The sequence below is a fragment of the Falco naumanni genome, chromosome 3, assembly GCF_017639655.2.
Source record: "Falco naumanni isolate bFalNau1 chromosome 3, bFalNau1.pat, whole genome shotgun sequence".
Taxonomy (NCBI): Eukaryota; Metazoa; Chordata; class Aves; order Falconiformes; family Falconidae; genus Falco; species Falco naumanni.
This window is the reverse complement of record NC_054056.1, coordinates 54,267,119-54,275,158: the sequence shown is the minus strand read 5'-3', so window position 1 is coordinate 54,275,158 and position 8,040 is coordinate 54,267,119.

The following is an 8,040-nucleotide window of genomic DNA, read 5'->3' as shown; positions in this document are numbered from 1 at the left end:
GTTTGAAAGTGTGGGTGTAAATTAATAATTTAGGTCAATAGTTGTAGTAGTAGATTTATGTGTGACACTAGAATTTCCTCATCTAGGAATAGGGTGTTAAGAGGTTTATGAGAGTCTAAGTGCACATAAATTTATCTACCTTACACAAACCCTGCATTTGGCCTGCTGAATCTGAACTGTGAAATTACATATATGAAGATCTATATGTCAAGAGAACTGCTCTTGAAACTTCAGTTTTGTCTGTTTCATGTGATAAGTGGGCTTTGTCCTGCTTTGCCTTATTTTCATAGAGCTCTGAAATCCCTCAGTACTGATCAAATTTACATTTCCTTGAAAGAATTCCAGAGAGTCCTCTAATGTCCTTGGCAGTTCTGCCACAAATAAAATTCTTTCTTTCCAGATGGCAAGGGCTAACTTATAATCCTTAGTGGGAGGCATATCACGACAATAACATGTTTTTTAATAACATAGCTCAGTACTGCACATTACAATTCCATATCCATGGACTGGCAGTCATGGAGACAATAGCTTCAAACAATTATCAACAGGAACATATATTGATGCACAAAGGTCTCATCATAAATCCTGCCATCAGTGACGATACGCTATTGACTCCCTGCAGGTTTTGATTACTGTAGCGTGACCACACCATATCAAAAGGAAAACAAATTACTAAAAGCAAATCAACCTGCCCAGAACTCTGTTAATAGTACCTGGATTCTGTGTTTGTTTAAATTCAGGTATGTGGATTCCTTTCAGAACTGCTGCTTTAGGTGATAAAAAGTTTGTTCGTGATATTTCAGTCCTAAAGACATTTCCTTAGCTGATAACTGTGGATGATTTTTAGATTCCAGTTTTATACAGATACAATTTATTGAGTGCTTTTGTGATTGGGTTTTTTTGGAGGTTTTTTTTTGAGTGTTTATTGAGGAATAGTAATTTTGGTGTGTTCGTTGCATTCAACAAGCTTTTAAAAATCATACGGAAAGGACTCCATAAATTCAGTTACCAGATATGCACAAGGGTTTTTTGATCTTCTCTCCAGGCCATAGTGCTACACTCAGACATGTATCTCACTAAAGCAGTAACTAAGACAAAGGCAACAGAGAAATTCTGCAACAGGCTAGCTCAAACATGCACACACATACATATTAAATTCTGCTGGGAAGTGATTCCTTAGAGCAAGTGAAATCATCCTTCAGCTTTGAAAGTGGCTTTGAATTTTGTGAACAATGTTATAAAGGAAAAAGATTTATTCTTTTAATTATATAAGACAGTAACAATTGCTGTTGATGCAAAACAAGTCCAGAAGTAAATGGTACTTGAAGGAATAAGTGGATTAGCCTGTGGTCTGCTTGTTGGCTAGTTTACACACCAATCACACCCTTTCATACTTCATATAGAGACACAGTTCCTTCTTCATTATAGAAAAAATGTGATATTGCTCTGTTGGTTAGAAGAAATTTCTAAAATTTAGAAAGTATTGACAGATGACTAGGAAAAAATGATAATGAAAAAAACAGGTTCAGATAGGCTGACATAATAAAAATGAAATTAATAGGTTCAGCTGATAACACTGTTCTACTAGCTTGATTTAAAATAGCAAAATAGTTCTAGTACACTTTTTTTTATTATTATTATTTTTAATACACCAGACTGCTTGAGATTACAAGATTAAAGAATGACAGCCATTTTATTAGCAAAGAAATGTAGAAGAATGGCATACCAGGCAAATACATTTTAAACAATTTTCTAATTTATAGAGAGCAGACCTGGCAGAAAACTTGCCATTTAGTAAATATTTGTAAATGCTTTATGGATCTAGATATCCAAAAGTTCCTTGGTTGCTTTCACAATTTAACCCTGCTTCTTCCTAAGAAAGAAGGTGGCAATGAAGATTATAAAACCAGAACTGAATTTTCCTGCCCTAAAAGTGAGATGCTGAGCATGAAAGGGGCTGAAGAGTAGTAAAGACACTGTAGATTCACGCTTGCTGCTCAAAAGGGTGTAAGAACAGAGCCAAGAACTACTGCTGTTGCGCTCAAACCCAGCAATAGCTTCTCAACTCCTGTTATTTCTTTCTTCTTCAACACAGTACTTGCTTTGCTGTAAAGTGCTGTGACCCACATGGCAGGGTCATAGCCCCAGTGGTCAGTTACTTCACTCATGGCTACAGTATTGAACCAAGGGCGTATTTTTTCCCTTCTTGATTGTAATTCATGCTATTCATAGGTCTTCCCTAGCTGGCAAATGACTTTGCCCAGAGTGTCACCAAATTTATTGCATTTCATTCAAGTATATTCCTTGCCCTACTGGCAAACAACTTCTTGACTCTTTCTTTTCAAGGTCCCTTATGTGTACACCAACTAAAACATAAGCCTAGCCAAAAACTTTTTCAAACACTTCAAATTTAGTTCAGTTAGAGAATTGTCGTAGTGATCATGCCACTTCTCCCATAGTCATATTCAGGATTACTGAGTGTAACTCATTTCCTTGATTTGATTTAATATCGATGTCAAGTAGTGCCAAGGATGTTTTTTTTACTGTTTTTAAACTGCAAGTCAAACAGTTCTCTACTCAGTTAGACTATCAAGATTTTCAGATCCTTACATCTTCTGCTGTGGATCAAAGGTAAAATATTACCAAAAGCTGTCTTATGGGTCTGTAAATCTGTGCCTGTTACAGTCCCGTTATTTCAAAAACATTTGATATCTCAAAAATGTTTGGTATGCATTGGTTTGTTTTGTTTACAGTAATATTCTATAATATTTTTCTATATGAGAGATAGATCTATATAAAGGTATCAGAAGTAGGTTTTGTAGACCATAATGAGGAAGACATGAGCCTTAGCTTTCATTTTGTCTACCATTAATACAGGTTGTATTTAAAACTGAGATAACAACCATTCTTTTCCATTAATTTGTGATTTCTTTTAACCTTTAAAGATAAAATTTCTTTTTATACTCCTTGGCTTAAGCTATTTATTATAAAGCTAATAATTCCATGGAGGTTCTGCTAGCATTTATTGTGTTGCTGTTCCTGAACAGGTAAATCTCAAAATCCTTCAAAATTTATGAATACCAGTGGCTCAGGTAGCGTGGAATGAACTAATCAAGTGGGAAAGAAACAAACAAACAAAAAAACCCCACAAAAAACCCCAAACAAAACCAACCAATCAACCAACCAGAACCTCCCAAGAATGACAATTTTCTACTCTTCTCTATGCAACTCAGCCTTAAGTAGTTCAAGGCATAGTTTTGGTAAAGATTTTCCGGAAGTTTGGAGTTCTTTTCCTGATATGCTTTGCAGATTTCAAAATTTCAAGCATGCATGCCTAATTGGGGTGTTGCTTTAGGACTCTGTTGAATTCATATAAATTCTCTTTGGTCTGATATGGCCATTAATAATAATCCAGAAGAAACTAATAGAAGTTATATGGCCAAAAAATATAAAGGCAATTGTTACTCTACAACTTTTCATATAATATTTCCATTGCCCTGATCAGGAAACAAGTTTAATGTGTGGAAACAACTGTTTCATTCTTTTTCAGAAGAACAACCCCAGTAAATGCTCTTCTTTGCTGAAAGTTCCCCAAAAATGAGCTGCTCCACTCCTCTGAATGTCTTCTAAGCACCCAGCCCTGCCAAGGGTGCATGCAGATGAAAGACATACACTAAGCTTATGTTGCTGGACAGAGATATTTTCCTGATATGGGACCAGGATCTGGGGTCTACTGTTCCCTTCCTTTTCTCTATTTGCTCACTATACCATATTTAATACCTACCAGAATGTCTTCTCCTTCCCTGGGCAGAAGGTTTTGCAACAGCAGGAGTGCCAGAAACTAGACAAAACCTTCACAGATTCTGACATTACTTATTCAAGTCAGGATCAATTCCATATATTGTCTACCACAGCATTGCTACAGAAGTATATCTCCCTAAAGGCAGCCGTCAAAATACTTCTTTGAAAATTAGTTTTTTATTAGAACCAACCAACTCATACCGACTGTTGGGTAAACAATGTTTTTATGTAGATTCTTAGGTCGGTTTGCTTTCCAGACGGCAGGGAGGGATCATGCCTGCTCTTATACCCTTCCAGCAATATAGAGCATATGCCTGCCCAGTTTGGCTGGCAGACACCAATGGAGTTTTGCTCTTCACAGTTGCTGTTTATACAGATGGCTTTTAAAAATGCAACTGGAAGACAAAACAGCCTGCACTGTAGGAAGCACCTTATTTAGGAGGCAAGACTTAAGGAAAACTGTTTTCATCCTTCTCTCCTGCTCAGCTAGAAAACTTGAGCACAATTTGAGTATGGGTCTTGAAACTAAATTTAAACTTATTTCTGTCTGTTATATTGAGTCATGTCAAGGTTTTCAACATGATATTTTGAAGATCCTATTTAGAAGATTCATTAGAGATATTTGACTTGCCTCTATGAGTCATGTTTTTCATTCCCCTCTGAGTAGATGGACAGAAATAATTCAGGTGAATCACCCTCCACACACTTCCTCACACTTGCTTTTGGATGGAATGAATCACTCTCTAGAGAGGCCTATGCCTTCCTGCTGACTGCAAGGGGAACCAAGCAAAACAAGATGTAGATAAACTATAGATAGGGCCAGCCTTTGATTCCAGGATCATTATTGAAGTCAGAGAAAAAAATCCCATCGCTGTCAGTTGTGATCAGGCCTCCATCGTATGTCATGTGAACTGCCAGATATAGGACTACTGCCATCAGCTATACAGTAATAATGTGCCTCTCAAAGCATGTATTTCTTTTAAAGGTGTGAGTGGTGGAAATTCTAGCAGCTGGTTTTCCTGATCCACAATATGATCCATGCTTATTCACTCATAAAAAAAATCCCATCCCAAGTGTCTGCTTTCAGATATGGCTAATTTCACACCCCCACCACCAAAACAAACAGAGAAATACAGAAGAGCTGTCACTAAATTTTACATTGGTCTACAGTGAATGTAAATACCAGAGGTGAGATCTGACCTGTTGGGCTCGGTGAGCCTTGTAACATTGACTTCAGCAGGACTGAGGTTTTGTCCCAGAGAAGCTCCTCTTTCTCAGGGCTAAAACCCTAAACTACAAAAAATACATAGAGTAACGATACGTTATGTGCAAACAATTAACGGTGCATCTTACAGTTCCTTTAACATCCGTACTTGCTCACCTCATTTGACAGCTCGCAAAAACTGTCCATAATACATGTCTTTCCATTAGGTTTGAAACAATGGTAGTATGGCCCTGCAGTTTGCTGACATTGCAGTTGTTCAACAGTAACAATATGTAGGCCTGCTACAGCAATATAGATAGATACGTTGGTCTATCACTGGAAATTTTAAAAAGCTTGCAGAAATTGTTAGTATGTACCATTAACTGGGATAATAGAACTGTAAGGAGTTAGTGGTTTTCTCTTCTTTATGAATTCTAATAATAAAATTAACTACTTTTTAAAAAATTATGATAAATTTGTGAACAAGTAAAACTGCTATATGTAGAAAAATTGTAAGGATTACGTTTGGGTTAATATAATGGATGTAGAGTTACATAATCAATTAATAGAAACCTATCACCTTCATTAACCTATAGAAATAAGAAAACAATTATCTCTTACAATTTGTTAGAATACTCAAATTCAGAAGCATAATCTTTGAAACAATACTCAAAGAATAGTTGCTGTATGTCAGTTATCGGCCGTGTACAAATTTGGGGTTAACTCAGTTGTTGCCTAAACTTTTAGATTCCTGCATTTTTATGTTACACCATTCTCCAAACAAATTTTTGCCAATGCAGGATTCACAAGAAACATAGCAAAGTTTTTGCCTTTGAAGCAAAGTGCAGTTTTGTGCAATCTATTCCATGAAATTAATCTTCACTGAATAAAATTTAGTTTGGAATCAAATTTTAGTTAACTTTAGATGAAATGTGGTAATGATTTTGCATTGGCAGTGCTATGATGAAATCTTTATATAAACAAATGATTTTTTTTTCTAAGTACAATGAAGACTTTTAGGCACAGTATCTTTAGTACTTGTAAGTAATTCGCTTTGTTAGGGAAGACTGTATTAGCCAGGAAAAAGTTACAATGAAAGAGATGTAAGAGGTTGTCATGTTATAGAGAGATGTTTATTAAGGTAGGGGGAGCCCTGTTCTGTAGAATGAAGCAAAAGGTAACTGGTCATCACACTAGAGCCACAGATATTTACCCCAATCTCAAATGTTCATTTCCTAGACAGGCAGTGCACTAGTAGCTACTTCAGTGAAGCTACTGTATAGAATTGGAGTGTACAATTGCTTCCCTACTGACAGCGTATTGTGAAGCTATTAGGTACATCTGAGAGCCATTTAAATGCAAATAGTATGTGAGTTTGTCAGTGACTAAAAACAGTCTTCCAGGCAGTGGCCTTAGTAATTAGAAACCATCTGGTACTATGAAAGCATACAATATTTTCAGTATTTCCACAGGCTTTGCAAAAGGATGCATTTTATCTCCTACAATAACAGAAACACCTATGCTTATGTGTCAGAGCTGTGACAATATGCAAAATCGGATACATCTTGTTATTTTTCCTCTGGGTGACTCCTGGAAAATAAATAAATTAGAAGCCTGGAAGGAAGAGTGCCATAAACTACAAAGAGGAAATTTAAAGACAACACACACAGACAAGTACCTGAAAAACTGAAGAGGCTTTGTTGAAACCTTTACCTCCTTTTTACCTGGCAAGTTTATGAAACACATAAAACAAAAGATAAGTTTGATAGCTCATCTGTCAGATCTCCTAACAAAATGATATTCTGTAGTTTCAATGTATGGTGTGTAGAAGTGGATTCAAAATAAACTAATTTATCTAAAACCTCTTTCTTCTCTGTCTCTTAGAAGCTCAGAGTTTAGGATTGTAATATTGCAGGGACTGAAATGAAAAATTCCAGTTTGTCAGTCTAAACCTAAACCACCCTTCATTGTCTCAATTTCCAAGCTAATATACCCTAGACGATATATGGGTAGTTTATTCTGTATTAACAAACAACAAACAAACCAACAAACAACAAACAAACCAACAAACAACAAACAAACAAAAAGATAAAAATAGCATTACACGTTCAGTGCTAGTCTGGGAGATTAAGTAATAGTTGAATACCGACAACAGGTAATTAAAAATTTAAATTCATAGTTGCAGTAATTTTCTTCAATATCATATTCACATGGCATTTACAATTTTCAACTTTGTTTGGCAGTTTGTAACAGTTGACAACAATACAGAACTTCAGCTCCAGAATTTATTAGTGATAACCATTTATAAAGGATATGGAGGAAAGTAATATTAAGATAGTTTAGGACTTTCCATAGTTAGAGGAGTAATAGGAGAGGCCCACTGTAGTCATGCAAAGGATGCAATTTTTATGCACAGTGAAACTATTGAAAATTGAGGTCTGTGTGTCTGTCAAAATAAAGAGGTGGTCGTTGATTCACAGTGGTTCTGAGCAGCTTGCATGGGAAAGATTTGACAGCTAGCAATGCAGCTTGCCAGACTGAATAAACATCTGCAGATTCTGCATTTTAGAGGCTGTAACATCACACAACTGTTTTTCTGGGACTATATAGTATAGAAACTGAAATGAGTCCTATAACTTATATGTGTCAAAACCATATCTCTGTTAGCTGTTCATATAATTCATGGAAGATCTTTCAAAAACCTCTCAAAAATAAAACACAACAGAAGTACTGAAGCTGAGTCATCAAACCAGTGAGTGGCCTGCATCAGCCGTGCGTCTGAATTCCTGGGTGTTTGTGTCCCTGTGCAGCACGTTTGCACAGCTCAGTTAAGGAGCAGTATTTTCTGCTTGCATAGGTGGCTATGGCAACAGAGACTTTCTTTCAAGCTCAAGACTCAGGATTCCTTATATACTAGTACTGTGGTACATACCAACTCTGAGCAATGTAATTAATTTCCAATGACATAAATCTATTTGAGACTATCAACTGTGAATCAAAATGGTTATTGGGCTTTCTGGGTGTAAACTCCCAGG